This window comes from Diabrotica undecimpunctata, chromosome 7 (assembly GCF_040954645.1).
Source record: "Diabrotica undecimpunctata isolate CICGRU chromosome 7, icDiaUnde3, whole genome shotgun sequence".
In the NCBI taxonomy this organism is placed as follows: domain Eukaryota; kingdom Metazoa; phylum Arthropoda; class Insecta; order Coleoptera; family Chrysomelidae; genus Diabrotica; species Diabrotica undecimpunctata.
In genome coordinates this window covers 63,236,164-63,255,140 of record NC_092809.1, presented here as the reverse complement: position 1 = coordinate 63,255,140, position 18,977 = coordinate 63,236,164, and the positions used below count along the sequence as shown (strand labels likewise).

Sequence of the window (18,977 nt, the reverse complement as noted above, 5' to 3'; positions counted from 1 at the left end):
ATTTAAGTTTGCTCTTTTGGCACTCCCGTATTAACCCGAATCGTACCAGTAACATAAGTATTTCGTGGAAGAATTCAATCTACTTCATTTGATATCATTAAATATGTATAAGCTATATAAAATTATTCTTAAGTTTATTAAAATGTGTAACTTAAAACTTTAGTGTAGGTATTACCTCGCTACCTCTGTTGAATTTTCAAATATTTTACCTTTTTACCTACACCTTGAATGACCCCTAGGTGCGAAAAGTAATCCTAGTTCCTCTCCCATCGTACTTCTTTTAATTCCCAAAATAGTAGTGTAATTAGTTTAGCTGGGATAGGTTCATTTAAGTGAACGTTATTACACATTTGCTGCTGGCTAAATGGGCACTTGCCCAATTGCCAAGAAAAAAACTAAGCATGGCAATGTATACACTAAAAACATAGCAAAATATAATGCTGGAGATATTGTATCTACGATTTCAATTAATCAACTATTATTAAAGAATCAACTATTATTTCAATAAATACACTGAATCAAAAGTAAAAACTAAACAAATGGGAGGAACAAGATTCTTTAAATATAGTCATTAGGTTACTATAAACTAGTTTTGCGTGGTCAATCATCATGGATATAACCGTGTTACGTGGGCAAAAACGTCGAAAAAATCGTTTTAATCATAATGTAGAAATAAAATACCAAGGTTTTTAACAATCTGTTTTTATCATACATTTAAATTTGTATCCTCTTTAATTTTTTATCCTACATATACCTTATGCAAAAATTATCAATTAAACGCCGTGTAGGAAGGTTTGGAACGAAGTAATTAAATTTTTAAATTGAAAAGTAAAACAAGAAAGGGACTTTAAAACATTGTGGAAAGTAAGTCACGGTTCAAACATCCATCGATTCGAAGCAAGTTTAGAATTATTAAAGTTACAAGAGCAAGCAGATTGAAATCGACAAGAATGACCCCTTTTCGTATCTTTAATGTTGTTTAAATATTCAGTATTCTGGACTACTAAATTTGTCGCTTTTGTACCTTGAAATTAATTGCATGTTTTGAATCCGTTGTTATGTTATTTCACCATTTTCTAAAATAAACTATCAACTACGTTTTCTTGTTTTGTCGGCTTTTGTTGATTTTCAGTTTTGTCATTTTTTGTATACAGCAATAATAATATAGCAATATTTAATATTTAACGATTTAATTTGAATTTTGATGTTTCCATTTCCGAAGTGGACGACCAAGAGAACAAGATGGTAAGAGAACCGAAATCAAACCTGAAACCAGATGAACTATTGACATCAAAAGGATAAAAAAGAATAGTTGATAAAAAAATGAGAAGAAATAAATAAACGTTAATAGGATATTCATTAATTTTGATTAAGCAGAAAATAGGGTTTCTCGAAAAATCACACCTATTTCTCTGCATATCCAGGTCATGCATTAATATTATCCCTCCCTCTCTTTTGGTTTTTGTGATCTAATTATTTAATTCGATATTTTGTGATTACTTGTGAGAGAAGGTGTTGTTTTCCAATAGATTGTAATACTCCTTATGTTGGGGAGCATTTTCTGGGGTTAACTCTGGTACACTGTAGAAGTTAAATTTTCTTTAATTTAAAATTTTGTTAAGCGCTGCACTTATAATTATTCGTAGATTGTATTTTATTAAGTCTAAGAATATAGCAACTAAGTTCCCATACCATTAGTTTTGACTGGGTGTGATTATATGAGAAGTTTGCAATTTTTCTCAAGAAACAAACAGTAGTCGCCAAATATGAAGATCCAAAGGCGCGCATTTCTGATACTACGGGTACGCCCACAGGTAGATACAATTGGTAAATAGGTTACTTAGGACACTGTAAAACAGTGGCGTGCGTATTTTGAGACATTAAATAAATGGATAATGCTATAGAATAAAAAAAAATCTTTTTTTTCAGGTATTATATTTTTAACCAAAATAACTATAATAATTAACTATAATAATTTTATTTTTTAGCTTAACTTAAACCTTACTTATCTTATATCATTCATTTGGAAAAAAGAACATTTTGTAACAGAAAAGTGACTCGGCTGCTGTGTGGTACTTTTATAAAAAAAATACCGAAATTATATTTTCAAGGACTATTTAGATAAACTACTAAGAGAGAGTATTTTACGCTCAAATATTCCCAAAAGTCTTTCATCTTTCTGTGTTAGAGTCCATGTTTCTGCTCCATATGTGAGGACGGGCCTCAGCAATGTTTTGTATATAATAATTTTAGTTCTTCTTTAAATGTTTATTGAGTGGCAATGCTTTTGGAGTCCATAGTATGCCATATTTGTAATATTTATTCGTATTTTAATTTCTTCGCTTGTTTTATTGGTAGCAGTCAATAGCGACCCAAGGTATGTGAAGTTGTCAACACGTCCAAAGGTATGACTTCCAAAGACTGTTTCTCGTTCCTCATTTGCTATCGGATCCTTTGTAACCAACATGTACTTGGTTTTGTCTTCGTTGATGACTAGACCGACCTGTTTCGCCGCTGTTTCCAATTCTAGGAGATATTGCTTAACATCTCGCTTGCTACGCCCTATTATGTCAATGTCATCAGCATATGCTAAGACTTGTATAGATCTATTGTAAATAGTACCGCCGTCCCTAATTCGTGTATCTCGGACTGCCTTTTCTAAGGCAATATTAAATAGGAGGCAAGCCAGAGCATCCCCTTGCCTGAGTCCATCCTTTATCTCAAAGGATCTAGAATTCTCTCCCTGTATTCTAACAGTGGCTTCTAAGTTAGACATTGTCATTCTCGTTAGTCGGATAAGTTTCTCTGGTATAACAAACTCATGCATTGATTGATATAGCACTGTTCTCTTGACACTGTCGCATGCGGCCTTGAAGTCGACGAATAGGTGATGGGTTTCAATATTGAATTCTAATGTTTTCTCGAGAATCTGTCTTATTGAATGAATCTGGTCAATTGTTGATTTTTCTGGAGTGAATCCAGCTTGATATTTACCAACTATGCCCACTGTGTAAACTTGCAGCCTTTCGTAGAGAATATTTGCTAGTATTTTGTAAGCAGTTGTTAACAGGGTTATACCTCTATAGTTGTTACACTGGAGCTGGTCACCTTTTTTATGTAACGGGCATATCACGCCTTAAGACCATTCACAAGGCATGGTCTCATTATGCCAAACAACAAGTAAAAGCTTATGCAGTGTCCGTAGTAGGGCATCGCCACCATTCTTGTAGAGCTCACTGCAAATTTGATCAATTCCTGGTGATTTATTATTTTTAAGCTTTTTAATGGCTTGGGCAACGTTTTCGATGGTAGGTGGTCTTTCGTTTGGGTTGAAAGGATTCCAATCATTTCGATTTGCTAGGGTGTTATCTGCTTCTTCGATATGATGGCCATTAAATGTTGCATCGAAAAATTCAACCCATCTGTTTAGGATTGAGGCCGTATCATTTAGGATGTTTCCTTCTACATTCTTACAGCTCCTTATTCTTGGCTTAAACTCTTTGCGCATTTTGTTTAGATTTCTGTAGAACTTTCGAGTTTCATTTTGATTTCTTAGCCATTCTGTGCTTTCCAACTGCTTTTGCTCAAATTGTCTTTTTTTTTCTTCTATGTAATTGTTTTTCTTCTCTTCTTAGGGTTCGGTATTCTTCCTTTGCTCTTCTTGTGCATTTAGCTTGATTTGTCTTTAGGTATGCCCTGTTTTTGTTATCTGTTGCTTCTTGGCACTCCTTGTCAAACCATTCGTTTTCTTTAACTGGTTTGGTTTTCCCCACTATTTTTGTTGCTTTCTCAGTTATTATGTTTTTACATTTTGTCCACAGTCCCTCTATATTTTCCCCCATCTCCAGGCTCTCCATTTCCTCGTCCATTTGTCTCCTATACTCTGTCGCAACGGTTTCAATGCGCAGATTATCAACATTAATTCTGTCTTGTTTCGTGTGTTTATCTTTCTTTAGGTTTGATATTCTTCCTCTGATTTTTGCCATTACAAGAAAGTGGTCACTGTCAATGTTTGGGCCTCGGTAGCTTCTGACGTCTATGAGATCGGAAAAGTGCCCTGCATCTATCAGGATGTGATCTATCTGGTTAATGGTTTCGTTATCAGGGGATTTCCATGTTCCTTTGTGTATCATTTTATGGGGAAATCTTGTTCTTCCTACTATCATGTTTTTAGTACTTGCAAAGTTAAATATATATATATTAGTTAAATATATTACAATACAACTTAACAAACTAATAATCATCTTTTAAAGTATAACAACCTAAAGTATTAACATTATACTATTCATATGTCTTGTAGTATTTCCATTTTTTTTCGTACATACTAAAACACCGAAAAATTATCTCAATTTTTCTGTGTCGCTGAGATTGATAATATAAACTTCTGCTAAATTTCTGGTCTGTATATAGTAACACTAGTCGATCGGATAGCCAAGCGGGCTGGGCGGCTGGCTTCTCCTTCGCTTCACTGCGAGAGATGTCAGTTCAAATCCCCAGCTCGGTGTACAGAAAACAAAAAGGCTAACGCAGCAGTTTAAAATTCTAAATGAATCTGCGGCTTAGTCTAGAATATGCTGGTATCTGATCGGCCTATGGTGGAACAGTACGGCAAGAGATAAGGGCTTGCGGCTTGGTGATACTCCTCCATAGATCCCTACCGGAAGGGTTTGTGTCGCCTAAATACCGGGTATATATATATATATATATAGTAACACTAATTGCTTTATATTTAATAAACAGGAATTTTTCTGTTTATGTTTTGTTTATACCGGGTTGGGCAAATGATGTCACTCTACGATGGAACGTCAAAGCGTTTGGTTTCATTGTTTAGTCCGGATTTTCTTAAAATTCGTTATTGTGCTGTTCTTTATTCGTTTTCGTTATAGAGATATAGTGTAAAGTATTAGTAGTAGTTAAGAGTTAAGAGCGGAGATTTAGATTAGGGAAGAGATAGCTTTCGGCGTGTAGTCTTCAAAAACCGGCATTTTGTTTTAAGTTATAAGTGAATTTTGGTTCAAGATGCTATTTAGCAGTTTTTGTTAAGTTGATCACTAATTGTTTATGCTGTGCCCTATTTGGGAGATTTGTAAGATGGCGTTTCCAACCATTTGAGAGGCCCACACGGTTTAAAGAAGAAATTGAGTGGGCAACTTGCAGAACCTATAGAAATAGGCAGCGGAATAAAACAAGGAAATTCATTGAGCCCCAAGCTCTTTAAATAAATCATGGATGAAATCATCAAAAGCATTAACAAAGGAAGAGGATACAGAATGTGAGTCAAAGAAATAAAAATACTCTGTTACGCAGACGACGCAATATTGATAGACCAAGATGAAGATAGTCTGCAAAAACTGGTCCACAGATTTAACATAAGGACAAAAGAATTTAATTTAATTATCACATCTCAGAAAACTAAAATAGTAGTAGTCACCAAAGAACCAACCAGCTGTAAAAAAGAAATTGATGGCATCAGTATTGAACAAGTAGTGGAAATAAAATACCTGGGAATTACACTGTCTAGCTATGGACACCTGGACAAAGAAGTGAGAGATCAAGTACAAAAAGCAAATAGACTGGCAGGATGCCTTAATAACACTACATGGCGAAACAGACACATTAACACTGAGATGAAGTCAAGAATTTATAAAGCCAATCTAAGACCAATAAGGACATATGCCTCAGAACTAAGACCCGACAAAGCAACAACGCAAAGGCTACTGGATACAACAGAGATGAGAGTACTGAAACGAATTACAATAAATACGCTGAGAGATGGAAAGAGAAGTGAAGACATTGAACGAAAATGTAACGTACATTGTATAAATGAATGGACACAAAATAGAAAAATAGAATGGAATAACCACATAAGCAGAATGGAGGAGACCCGTGTCGTCAAAATAGCAAAAGATAAGTCACCAATCGGCAGAAGAAGTATCGGACCACCGCGCAAAAGATGGAGTGGCAACCAACCATAGAGGTATTAATCCGCCAATGAACAAGCATAATTGCTTATAAAGAGAAAGAAGAAGGAGAAGAAGAAAGAGCAAAGAAAGCAAAAGGTTTTAATCAGATTTAATGTATCGGAGATGAACACCTAATAAAATACTAGTTCATGAAAAGATCAAAAAGTGATGAAAAATTCTTTTAGTTTACAAAAAGTTGACAAAAGAAAAGACAGTAACAATAATAATGACCAAAAAGTAACAAACGAGAAACCTGCTTAAAAACATCAAAAAATAAAGAGAAGCAAAGCAGGTGGACCAGATGATACTTGTGTGAAAGTTTGGATATCTTTAGGATAGGCAGAACAGATGGGTTTAATAGAACGTGCCGTGTCGTCAAAATAGCAAGAGATAAGTCTCCAATCGGCAGAAGTATCGAACTACCGCTCAAAAGATGGAATGACAACTTTCTGTCAATCCGCCAATGAACAAGCAGAACTGTTTATAAAGAAGAAGTAGAAGAAGAAGAATTGAAAATACCATTTATAGGTTATTAATTTTTAATAGGTAGGTAATTTTATTTTAGATTTTTTTAAGCGATTTTTGGATTGAAAATTTTAAAGTCAAAACAAATTAAAAAACGTAATTTAACTTATAATTAATTGTGGTTTATTATTATATAAATATTGGGTAAAACATATGTTTAAGACGTTTTAAATATAATTAACAACAACTAATGTAAACGTGCATTGACCTGAATTATTGAATTATAGAAAAGAAGGTTTTTAATTGGGCAAACCCTACATACTAGTCACAGATCGTTATTATATGTTCGTTGAGTAATTCAATAGTTCTTTTGATTACATGTTAAGAACGCTTATTATTTGTTAAGAGAAATGTACTTGACAGAACACGTTTATTTCGTTTCCATCTTCGTTAAATTTCAAATTAAAAGAAGCATCCAATTACGGAAAATAACCATCGTTGTACTGTTGCACCCGATGCCGGTATTAACTAAAAATGTACTGTGAAACGTACGTTGAATACACGGATACGAGTTAATCACGCTCTGGCCCAAATCTCAACATTCAACGTTATTCAACACATCAGCTGTATTTGAGCGGATCTATCACCTAAAATACATATCCGAAATCAATTATGTCAAGCTGCGATTTGGGAAATATGAGATTACCATAAAGGTTGATGTATCGGTTGAAAATTTACTTTATTTTTTTATTAGGCAGGAAAAAAGGTAAGAAAACTTTCTATGTTAATTTTTACTTGCAAATCGTTTTCTAATTCTTATTTATAGCAGCGGTTTAAACAATTCTTATTAAGTCTACCTAATTAATATTCCTCAAAAATTTTTGTTAACGAGAAGTTACCAAAAAAAGAAAACCCATAAAACCATAGTTTAACGAAGGTTTAACATGACAAAGACAATAACAATAGAAACTTGGGAGAATTATTTGCACACTTTATTTGAACAACACACAGACGAGACTGTAGAATTGGAAAACAAGAGATTCAACAGAACAATAAAGAGATTCAAAATCAGACGACACCAAAAAAAAACTTAAAAATGGCCAAACTAAAAAAATGAAAAGCAACAGGACTGGAAAATATGGAGCAGCTCAAACTTCTGGTAAATCTGATAGAGGAGGAAATCAAATGTCAAGTAGAAGAAGAACAACGAGAATTTTCTATTGGAGGATGACGTAAAAACAATATATTTTTCCCCAACTCATTGAGAAAAAATAACAACTAAAAAAATCATGTAACAAAAAATATAATAAAATATAATAAGATATAATAAAATTTTATTTCAACATTCGTTTATAAACGGTACATACATTTAAAAAGACCCTTTCGGGCTACGTCACAGAACATTTCGGATTAACAAGTCCATCATCAGTGCAGTTACCTGGTATACATAAGTGAACCCGCTAAATATATGGGTAAAAACCCTTTAATAAAAAATGATATTAAATTTGTTATTTGTTACATCTTTTATAAATTTGTATGATGTTAAAGTTTTAAACAGATTAACTGGATAGTAACGCAAGATTCCCAATTAGAGTTGGCTCTAGGTAGCAACAGTTGCTACCTACGCCCCATAATGTCGCGTGAAGATGAAACTTCTGATTAAAAAGAATTATGTAACAAGCGAGCAATAATCATTTAATATATATACTTTAATAAAAAGCATTTTACTATAGAGATCCATAACTTGGAGACTAACAGAGAAACAAAAGTCACAAGCTGTTGAAATAGATATAATTAAAAGATTTCTGAGGATTTCAAAAAAAGAATCCATGATCGATGGCTTCGAGAAAAAACAGTTGATATGATGTGGACACATATAATAAATGTTAGAAACAAAACTCCCTAAGCAAATAATCATCCGACATAACGTCGTCAGTTGTTAGAAATCAAATTGACTTCATTTTGCTCGATAGCAACTTCAAGAAGTACCCAAAATCTACTAATACATATCCTGGAGCTCACAATCCAGTTATAATGGATTTTAGACTACAAAGGTTTCTTAAAGTTAAAAGGGAAAAGTGAAAAGTGGAAAAATAGAAATCTCACAACTGAAGAACCCTGAAAAAAAAATGAAATAAGTATCAAGGTCGAGAAAGAATAAGAAACGCTAGAGAACTTGGTACAGACAGATGTTAAAGTAACATGAACTGCTCTAAAAACAAACATAATAAAGATACAAGAAAACGTCATCAGGTTCGAGAAAAACAACAAAAAACAAGAATGGATAACGCAAGAGATCATTGACCTTATGGACGTAGGACGATAGTATAAAACAAACTCAATAGAACAAACAGTCAATAAAGTCATTTGAAAAAACTGAGGAGAAGCTAAAGAAAACTGGTTGTCAACCAAATGCCTAAAAATTGAACAGCTTCAGGAAAGATACGACACCTTTTATGTCCATAAAAAAGTAAAGAAATGATAAGTAGACACAGAAAGAGACAAGAAATAATATTAAGAAATAATAATAACGAGATAATTATAGGTACAGACGACAAACTAAAGAGATGGAAAGAATACATTCAGACACTTTTTGACGATGATAGACCATGTTCTCTACCATCCACGGATGATCGAATAAATGAAAAAGGTCCAAAAATAACAAGAAAAAGTTAATTATGCAGTAAAGGCTTAGAAGAACAGAAAAGCGACCGGTCCAGACAATATCAATGTCGAAATAATTAAATTATTTGCAGACAACAAAAGTAAAAGCTTCAACCTAATAACAGTACTATTTAATAAGCACGGGTAAAAGACCATCAGTAGATCTATATGCATGTTTGATTTACAAAAAGCATTTGACTGCGTTAACCATCAAAAGGTGATCGAAATTCTGAGAACAACTGGAATAATTGACGAACAAGACTTTAATCTGTATTTGAAATCTATATTCAGAAAAGCATTAGACGAGGTTCGAGGTGGAATCAAGATTAACGGAACCAGCATAGACAACGTTAGGTACGCTGAGGATACCCTGCTAATAGCAAGCAACGCACAAGAACTACAAAATGTAATAAATGCGGTAGTTCATCATAGCGAAATGTTCGGTTTATATCTAAATATTTCCAAAACTAAAAGTCAGTGTTTTCTAGTGTTTTCAAAGATACCAACAAACGTACATTTGTACGCCAAGGGACAAATAATAGAACAGGTAACTTCCATAAAATATTTGGGGGCAAATATCAACAGCCAGTGTAACCCAAAAAAAGAAAAAAGAAATCTTTTTTTGGGTTACAAAGAAAATAGAAGAATCGAACAAGTGAGGAAAACACTCATAAACATAAAAACATTTTTTAGAAGGTCAGACCTTACTCTAGAGCAGTGGTCGCCAACCTCTTCAATGTGTTGAGCTACTTTGTTAATTTTGGAATAAACAGCGAGCTACCCACACGGAAGCCACGTAACGCAACGTAAATGAAATAATCCACAGTTAATCTATCATTATATGTATTTATTTTACTGTTTAACTGGTAATACATAATACATAGGTACTAATAATAAACTAATAACAAAATAACTAATATTACTAGTACGTACTTGTTCATAGCTACATTCCTACCTATCAAACGAAGGTATTTGAAAAATAAACACAAACTTTTATCCAGCCACAACGGCATGTCACGTATGATTTAAAAATAGTTAATAGTAACAACAAAAAAGTAACGCACTATCATAAACATAAACATTGAAAAATAAAAAAGCACGTTCAATGAGAAGGCTGACACTCAGACTCATCGATAATTTTTTTAATGTTTGCAGTATAATTTGATGCAGCCATTCGAATACAATTATCCAAATGTTCATCTGTAAGTCGATTGCGATATTTGTTCTTAATAAACTTCATATTGAAAAAAGAAGATTCACACAAATAGGTTGAACTGAATAATGCTTTCACTTTCAAGGCAACACGGCATAGAACTGAATATTTGTCTTTACTTACAATAGGCCAGATACATTCAGAACTTGAGACTAACGATTTTAAGGCTAAATCATTTTGAAACTCAATAACTTCCATTTCTGTTGCAGCGATGTCTTCGCCAAAGTTCTGCATAACACAAGCTGCAAACTGCTGGATATCAATTTCCATAAAGGGTGAAACAGCAAACTGCGCTACTAAAGCCATTTCATTGAAATCCTTAAAACGATTTTTGAAGTTACTCTTCAGGGTAGAAATTATTTCTACATGATATTTGTTGTCATAGGGTTCTAATGGATTTTGAGATATTTTTTCTGAAAGAATAGGAAAATGCTTGGAATCGCTGTTAATTAGGCTTTGTTTCCAAAACTCCAGCTTTTTGATAAATGCTTTTATATCAGAAATCATTTCCGCTAGTTCTTTGTCTCTCCCCTGAAGCTGCAAATTAAGTTCGTTTAATTTCTCTGTAATGTCCACGAGAAAACCAAAATCTCTAAGCCAGATTGAATTTTCTAGTTCCGGAGTCGGTTCATCGCGTTGTTTGAAAAATTGAACTATGCCAGATAGGACATCATTAAAACGTTTCAGCACCCGTCCTCTACTTAACCATCGGACTTCAGAGTGAAGGAGTATTGACAGTCAACTTCATCGGCCAAGGTTCTGAATAATCTTCTTTGTAACGCTTGAGCTCTAATCTTGTTCACAATTTTTACCACCAGTTTCATAACGTTGTTTAGTTTCAGGAAATTTCCACATAATGCTTGCTGATGGATAATGCAGTGGTAACAGAGAAATTGCGGAAAAGTTTCATCTTTACGACATAACGCCACCAGACCCTTATCACAACCCACCATAGCTGGAGCGCCATCGGTTGTCAAGCCTACCATTTTCGATATTGGAATTTTCTCGGAAGAAATAATATTTGTTAAATGAGAAAACAACTCCTGTCCCGTAGTGTGTCCTTTCAGTGGAATGAACTTCAAAAGATCTTCTTTAATCGTAAAATCACTAAAAACCATCCTGACGAACACGGCCATCTGGGCAGTGTGAACGACATCTGTTGATTCATCCAGTTTAAGTGAAAAATAAACACAGTTATCTAAGTCAGTTCTTAACTGTAAAAAAATATCATTGCTCATTACTTCTACACGTCTCATCACTGTATTAGAAGAAAGTTGCATAGATTTTATAGCTGAAACTTTCTCGTCTTTATTTCTTAAGTTGGCAAATAACGAATCAGCAGCTTCTAAAAACGCCTGTTTTATCATTTCCCCGTCTTCATAAGGTTTCTTTTTTTGTGCAACTATCTAGGACACACGGTACGATGCTTCAGTTGCAGCCTTATTTTTGTCGACTGTTCTTAAAAATATTGATTGTTGTCCAATTAACTGTTTTTTTAACTGTTTCAGTTTCTCCTTTCTGGCGGCAGAATGTAGTGGGAATGATTTTTCAAAATTAGAATGTACAGTTTTATGATGTCTCTCAATATTTCCTTTTTTAGCAACGGAGACCGAAGTATTACATAACAAACACACATTTTTATCTTTAACTTCTGTAAAAAAGTTTGTTTGAAGATTGTTCTTCGCATTCCGAATGAAAGTGGTATGTCTTTACCTTCTTACAACTGCTTGCCATAATATTATTTTTGTTGTTCTCTACTAACCCAACCGCTGGACGTTGGTTACGCGTTCAGTTTTAAACTAAGCGCAATGTCGCCGCGCCGTGCGTATTTATCCCGTTCAAAGCAATCCAGATCGTTCTCGAACACTTACGCGCTGGTCCGGCTGGTCGGTTCTATAAATAGCCGATTCTAGCTTGACGGCGTCAGGGGCAGATCGCTCACCGCAACGTGCCGCTGTTTATGTTTAATATTATGATAATTAGTTTTTTTTTTGTGGAATTTTCGGAAGCTTCTCTGATTTTTGCAGTTTGTATTTTTTAAATTAAAATCGTTGTGAGAGCTACCAGAATTGCCTCCGCGAGCTACCGGTAGCTCGCGATCGACAGGTTGGCGACCACTGCTCTAGAGCTTAGAATTCGAATGATCAGATATTACGTTTTCTTTGTTTTGCTGTATGGCTGTGAAAGTTGCACAATCGACTATGAAACAAAAAAAATAGATTCCTTTGAAATGTATATATATATATATATATATATATATATATATATATATATATATATATATATATTTATATATATATTATTGTGATATTTAAAGTCTTGGTGCGCCAAGCAATAATTAGCTAATTAATTTTTTTGATTAATTAAAATTATTTAAATGATATGATTATGACTCTATCACAATTTTTAATTCTTTTATCTCAGGGTTAAATTCGTGCTTCAATATCTATGCTATTACATGTGAAAGGTAAGGTCCAGAGAATACCGGAATAATAAAAAACACATATGATCTAACACTATATATTGAAATAAAAATAATGAAATAATTCACACTCAAAAGTTTTCAATAAACAAATCTCATATAAGGATTCTCAAAATTTTGTTCTCCGTACGTGAACAATCAAAATTAATGGTACAAACAATATTAATTGAAAACTCAAAATCCCAAACTATTCTAACTCTCCTAATATAAGGACATAGGACAATAGGACATCATTAAAACGTTTCAGCACCCGTCCTCTACTTAACCATCGGACTTCAGAGTGAAGGAGTATTGACAGTCAACTTCATCGGCCAAGGTTCTGAATAATCTTCTTTGTAACGCTTGAGCTCTAATCTTGTTCACAATTTTTACCACCAGTTTCATAACGTTGTTTAGTTTCAGGAAATTTCCACATAATGCTTGCTGATGGATAATGCAGTGGTAACAGAGAAATTGCGGAAAAGTTTCATCTTTACGACATAACGCCACCAGACCCTTATCACAACCCACCATAGCTGGAGCGCCATCGGTTGTCAAGCCTACCATTTTCGATATTGGAATTTTCTCGGAAGAAATAATATTTGTTAAATGAGAAAACAACTCCTGTCCCGTAGTGTGTCCTTTCAGTGGAATGAACTTCAAAAGATCTTCTTTAATCGTAAAATCACTAAAAACCATCCTGACGAACACGGCCATCTGGGCAGTGTGAACGACATCTGTTGATTCATCCAGTTTAAGTGAAAAATAAACACAGTTATCTAAGTCAGTTCTTAACTGTAAAAAAATATCATTGCTCATTACTTCTACACGTCTCATCACTGTATTAGAAGAAAGTTGCATAGATTTTATAGCTGAAACTTTCTCGTCTTTATTTCTTAAGTTGGCAAATAACGAATCAGCAGCTTCTAAAAACGCCTGTTTTATCATTTCCCCGTCTTCATAAGGTTTCTTTTTTTGTGCAACTATCTAGGACACACGGTACGATGCTTCAGTTGCAGCCTTATTTTTGTCGACTGTTCTTAAAAATATTGATTGTTGTCCAATTAACTGTTTTTTTAACTGTTTCAGTTTCTCCTTTCTGGCGGCAGAATGTAGTGGGAATGATTTTTCAAAATTAGAATGTACAGTTTTATGATGTCTCTCAATATTTCCTTTTTTAGCAACGGAGACCGAAGTATTACATAACAAACACACATTTTTATCTTTAACTTCTGTAAAAAAGTTTGTTTGAAGATTGTTCTTCGCATTCCGAATGAAAGTGGTATGTCTTTACCTTCTTACAACTGCTTGCCATAATATTATTTTTGTTGTTCTCTACTAACCCAACCGCTGGACGTTGGTTACGCGTTCAGTTTTAAACTAAGCGCAATGTCGCCGCGCCGTGCGTATTTATCCCGTTCAAAGCAATCCAGATCGTTCTCGAACACTTACGCGCTGGTCCGGCTGGTCGGTTCTATAAATAGCCGATTCTAGCTTGACGGCGTCAGGGGCAGATCGCTCACCGCAACGTGCCGCTGTTTATGTTTAATATTATGATAATTAGTTTTTTTTTTTGTGGAATTTTCGGAAGCTTCTCTGATTTTTGCAGTTTGTATTTTTTAAATTAAAATCGTTGTGAGAGCTATCAGAATTGCCTCCGCGAGCTACCGGTAGCTCGCGATCGACAGGTTGGCGACCACTGCTCTAGAGCTTAGAATTCGAATGATCAGATATTACGTTTTCTTTGTTTTGCTGTATGGCTGTGAAAGTTGCACAATCGACTATGAAACAAAAAAAATAGATTCCTTTGAAATGTATATATATATATATATATATATATATATATATATATATATATATATATATATATATTTATATATATATTATTGTGATATTTAAAGTCTTGGTGCGCCAAGCAATAATTAGCTAATTAATTTTTTTGATTAATTAAAATTATTTAAATGATATGATTATGACTCTATCACAATTTTTAATTCTTTTATCTCAGGGTTAAATTCGTGCTTCAATATCTATGCTATTACATGTGAAAGGTAAGGTCCAGAGAATACCGGAATAATAAAAAACACATATGATCTAACACTATATATTGAAATAAAAATAATGAAATAATTCACACTCAAAAGTTTTCAATAAACAAATCTCATATAAGGATTCTCAAAATTTTGTTCTCCGTACGTGAACAATCAAAATTAATGGTACAAACAATATTAATTGAAAACTCAAAATCCCAAACTATTCTAACTCTCCTAATATTTATATCCTTTCTAAATTACGTGTAAATTACACCAATACGTGTACAAACCAATATTTTTCTCGATTTTACATATCATAACAATATATATATATATATATATATATATATATATATATATATATATATATATATATATATATATATATTTATATATATATATATATATATATATATATATAGAAAAGAAATTTAATCTTTGCAGATTAGTTAAATAGTAAACTCTTAAATATTGGGGAAATCTGCAAGAAATACTCTAATGTGTATCAATTGTTTCGCCGAACGTTTTCGCCAAAGAGAATTAATTTGGCTTCTTCAGGGCTGAAAGAGAATAAATTATAATTAGCTACCATATATTATCTATTAAAACATTATTGATCTTACCGTAACTTTGCTAGTAACATAGTGGTGTTTTTTGTTACTATGTGCAAAAAAAGTTTTTTATAAGGATTGAAATGTATGGTAGCTTTGAACTTGACACGTAAAGGCTTACCCAAGGTTAATCGAAAAACCCAATGTAACTACATTTAAAAGGAGGTAATTCTTTGAATTGTCGGCAATAACTAAATTTTTGATTTTTAGATAGTTAAAAGTGAGGTTCTGTTTAAGCCAGAACGCAAGCGCTGACAACTTCATTTGATTTCTCTTTCATTGGATTTCTCCATTAATGTTAAGAGTGACATCAAGAATCTAAGCGATATATACCACCTGTTACTTAAATCAGATACCAAGAACAATACTATATCACAGATAACTAACTTGACTGATATATCCATTAACAACTAACATACCTTTATAATTAATTTTCATTAACAAAAAATATATAACATTCCCTTGCTTTTCTTAGATACGTCTTAATAAGATTCAATAATACATGAACAATATAATATAATTAAATAAAGAAAATCAAAATAATATTTCCCTTTACTGGGATTTAAATTCATTCGTTTTTTACCAATGAACCTTAACGACATAAAGATTCATACGAACTAATGAAGTTGTCAGCGCTTGCGTTCTGGCTTAAACAGAACCTCACTTTTAACTATCTAAAAATCAAAAATTTAGTTATTGCCGACAATTCAAAGAATTACCTCCTTTTAAATGTAGTTACATTGGGTTTTTCGATTAACCTTGGGTAAGCCTTTACGTGTCAAGTTCAAAGCTACCATACATTTCAATCCTTATAAAAAACTTTTTTTGCACATAGTAACAAAAAACACCACTATGTTACTAGCAAAGTTTTTTAATATTCTAACTCTACAATTCTAAGTTACGGTAAGATCAATAATGTTTTAATAGATAATATATGGTAGCTAATTATAATTTATTCTCTTTCAGCCCTGAAGAAGCCAAATTAATTCTCTTTGGCGAAAACGTTCGGCGAAACAATTGATACACATTAGAGTATTTCTTGCAGATTTCCCCAATATTTAAGAGTTTACTATATATATATATATATATATATATATATATATATATATATATATATATATATATATATATATGTCTTCATATCAATGCGAGATCCGTTTGTATCATAAGCTATACAAGATGAGATCCATTTTGCAAGGCGAGATCCGATTTTGGATCTCACCTTGTATTCACGTGTATATAGTGATATCTCGATGTAACAATGATGGGGGTACAAGGAAATCGATTTTTGTCTGGACCTCATTTTGCACCCCTTTTGGCGAATTTTATATTGCAGTAGTTCCACGAAATTGGCTGTAGAGGTCAGGGCGAGTGATCTGTTGTGTATATGCTAAATATACATTTTGTAGACAACCCGAGATCCGGTAAACTTGGCAACATCGCAAATGAATTTTACAGTCAGCTCTCTCCCTCCCCTCGGCTTATTTCTGGTTTGAATAATAATATTTACATTATTAAAGAGCTCTGTCCAGAAAGGCGATTGTCAAATATCTCGAGAACTAGACGTCGTATCGGAATATTGTTTATTTGTAGTATTATTTGTTTACAATTTTTCTTATATATCTTCTCCATTGTTCGCTGTACAAAAAATGTTAAAAATTTATTTTAATCGCTTTTAAAAGACCTATAAAATAAACCCAACCGCTTTCAATTTGATTGAGAGTTATTAACACAAATCTATTTTGCATATCATTTATAATTAAGGGACCAACTATGCTGTTCACATACTATATTGAGATTCCAAGGGAATATTTTTCAATATATGTAGTTCATTTCTGCTAAACTTGGACACTGTACGTCAAATAGTTTACGAGCTACAGCTTTATAAACAAATTGACTTCATATTTATTCGTTTTGAAAACAAAAGTTAAAGGGAATAACTACCCTAAATAAATTCGTGAATTAATAAAAGAAAAAAGAAAACTAAGAAGAAAATGGCAGCAAACGAGAGCCCCTCGAGACAAAACTAACCTAAACAATGCCAGCCAGCAACTTAAAAGAGAAATCCAGAAAATTAAGAATGAATCTATTAATCTTATCTGGAAGAGTTAACAAATGACAGCAGCACAGAGTATTCGCTTTGGAAAGCTACAAAAAGAATTAAAAGGCCAATATTACATTCTCCTCCAATAAAACTGGAAGACGGTAGTTGGGCCAGAAATAATCAGCAGAAGGCAGAGAGATTTGCCACTCATCTAGAGAACACATTTAAGTTGCAAGATGACCAAGACGATGACCAGGATTGGCCTGAACCAAAGCAAATAGATGGGAATATCAAGCCAACTTCCCCAAAAGAAGTAGCTGAGTTAATTAAAGAACAAATCGACCCAAATAAAGCACCAGGTTATGACCTCATTACCGGAAGACTGCTAAAAAATCTACCAAGAAAAGCTATCGTAAAATTAACAAATTTAATAAATGCTGCCTTTAGACTACAATATGTTCCAGATTTATGGAAGATAGCTGAGGTGATCATGATACCAAAGCCTGGGAAACCCCCCAATGAGGTGACATCATATAGACCAATATCACTCCTACCTGTGATGTCCAAGGTGTTTGAAAAACTCCTCCTGCGAAGAATCCTGCCAATAATTGAAGAAAAGAAAATAATTCCAGATCATCAATTTGGATTTAGAAATAAGCATTCGACAATTGACCAAGTGCATAGAATAACTGCTATAATTGAAAGATCATTAGAGAAAAGAAAAGTCTGTTCTGCAACCTTCCTAGATGTGGCACAGGCGTTTGATAAAGTCTGGCATAAGGGTTTGATACATAAACTTAAATCATTCATGCCTAAACAATACTCAAATATATTACAATCATATCTAGCGAACAGACATTTTAGAGTTAAACAAGAAGATGCATACACTGATCTCAAGGATATTGAAGCAGGTGTTCCACAAGGGAGTGTATTGGGTCCAGTCCTATATCTAATATACACGTGTGATATACCTGAACTAGAAGACGACACCATAGCTACTTTCGCAGATGACACTGCTGTCTTAGCGGTAAGTGACACCGTCGAAGAATCTACAGAAAAACTACAAAATTCAATAAATAAAATCCATGAATGGACCAAAAAATGGAAAATTAAGCTAAATGAGAATAAATCAGTCCATATAAATTTTACCAATAAGAGAATTAATAATTTTCCTATTAGAATAAATGATGTCCAAGTGCCTATTGCAACATCAGCAAAGTACTTGGGGATCACTCTTGATGCGAAACTTCGCTGGAAAGCTCACGTAAAGAAGAAAAGAGAAGAACTAGGCATCCGCTACAAGAAAATGTATTGGTTAATGGGAAGACAATCCTCTCTATCCATAAATAATAAACTTCTAATCTATAAACAAATACTGAGACCAGTATGGAACTATGGCTGCCAACTCTGGGGCTGTGCCAAGCCTAGTAACATCAAAGTAATCCAGACATTCCAGAATAAAGTACTGAGGAACATCGTAGATGCGCCTTGGTAGGTTAGGAACAACGACCTTCACCGGGACC

The 18,977-nt window shown here is 33.5% G+C and overlaps 1 protein-coding gene across 8 annotated transcripts in view; it reads right to left on the bottom strand.

Annotated features, from left to right (window-relative positions):
- Positions 1-18,977, bottom strand: part of Dh31 (diuretic hormone class 2) — a 710,452-nt gene that overhangs the window by 646,642 nt on the left and 44,833 nt on the right. The window lies entirely within an intron of this gene.